Genomic DNA, 1,931 nt, shown 5'->3' with positions numbered 1-1,931 from the left:
GTACCCTCATTTCTTCCTGAAATTCCGAACGGTAAGCAATCCTAGCGCTTTTACTAGCGCTCCAGGACCTTCCGTATCTCCTGCCGAAAAACCAGTCCCGATCGTGCGCCAACCACGGCGTCTGACAGGCTACATCCTCACCTAGTCTCGACAGCGCTGCCCACAGCGACGCCGAAACGACGCCTCCCTGCGGAAACTCTAAACGAGCGCTTTCTCGGCATCGAGGCCTCCGCACCCCCCTTTCTTACCCTCCTAACGCCACTCTTACAACACTTCTTTTTTGGCGTAGATGCCACCAAAGAAGCGACCGCGCGGGAAACGTGGGGGCATGTTCACCTAAAGGGGCTCCAGCAGGAGCTCTTCAGGAAAGGGAATTTTGACCCTTCCCACCACTGGGAGGAGAGCACCGGGGACACGTTTAAGAGTACCACCGCGACGCCGACCGCGCCGACCGACATCGCGGACCCTCCTAACACTGCCCACGAGGCGAGCACCGCCGAACGCACGGTCACTGCAAATCCGTCGTCGCGACCGAGACCTCCGCCATCTCTTCCACACGTGGCGCCCATAAGGAAGGCTACAAGGCCCATCCTTATAAGCTCTAAACCGCGGGTGATAAATAATACGCCTTGTGCAATAAACATTAGAATATTATAATCAAAATTACTTCTACTTTATTTATCCGCCCTTAAGGCCTTCTTAAAATCCTTTCCAGTCCTTCTCAACATAACAGAGAGCGTAGATAGAGAGATTGCGAAATGAAGTCAACTGACGCATCCTCTAAACTCTCCACATTATTTTGTTGGAAGAACTCGGAAGGTTGATCACTTTGAAAATCAAACAATCAATTATCTCCGAAATTCGTGCTCGCATCTGAGCACTGGTGACAGCTGCCCGTTCTCAACGACAGAAAAACGCGTCAAAACACCGCGTAGAAGCCAAGGCTTCGCCCCGCGCGCCCCGCTCCGCGCTCGCGTTCCCACAACTTGTGTCGCGTCTCGAGACCGCTAGAAACTCGCGCTCAGGACGTCACAGGCACACTCGCTTCAAAATTATTATACGCAATTTACGAATCGAAGACAAAAATTCGGAGAGAATATCGCGGCTTTCGGTTCGGACATTGGAAGGTTGGCTCGATTGGCGTACCCGGAATGCCCTGATTTGATGCGCGATAAAATCGCTTGCGCGCAGTTTGTTTCCTCCCTGTCTGACGGTTTTGTAAAAAGGGCATTGCAGATGGAAGGGGTTACATCTCTTAGAATAGCCATAGAAAGAACTAAAGCAGTTCAGTTAATTCAGGGAACTTGTTTTGAAAATAAGAGAGAAAATAATTTTTATTTAGAAAATAAAAAGAGGAAGTTTTTTAATGGCAAGAAAAGCAAACAACTAGAGATTAATAAAGGAAAGAAGGATGATAAGGAAAGAAGTAATAACATCAACAAAAACGGAAATTTTTTTAAAAATAAAAATGGAAAAGTCAGAAATAAAAAAGAATGCTGGGAATGTGGCAAAGAGGGCCACTTCCGTTTTGAGTGCACTGGCAGGACAGAGGCGGAAAACATGAATTAGTTGAACTCGTCGGGGTCGGTTCGGCTGAGAGGAAAAATACCCCGAAAGATACGTTTGTCAATCAACATACAGGTATCAATAATTATGCGCACACACACATTTCTGATGTTACTAATAATCATTCTTTCAGGTTTAATAAAAATGATAAAAATAAAAATGAATATACTCAATGTTCTTCTTATATTGAAAATTTGAATAATTTGTACGCTAATCCGTTTTCTTTCAGGATGAATAGAATAAACTGTGAGGAGTAATTTAGAGGAGTTTTATTATAAGGATGAAGCAAACGGCAAACCCTGGATTTTTAAAATAGATACGGGCTCCGACGTTTTAATTATTAAAGAGAATTTTGTCAATTATGT

This window comes from Trachymyrmex cornetzi, unplaced genomic scaffold (genome assembly GCF_001594075.2).
Source record: "Trachymyrmex cornetzi isolate Tcor2-1 unplaced genomic scaffold, Tcor1.1 scaffold479, whole genome shotgun sequence".
NCBI classification, from domain to species: domain Eukaryota; kingdom Metazoa; phylum Arthropoda; class Insecta; order Hymenoptera; family Formicidae; genus Trachymyrmex; species Trachymyrmex cornetzi.
Note: the sequence above shows the minus strand (reverse complement) of the source record.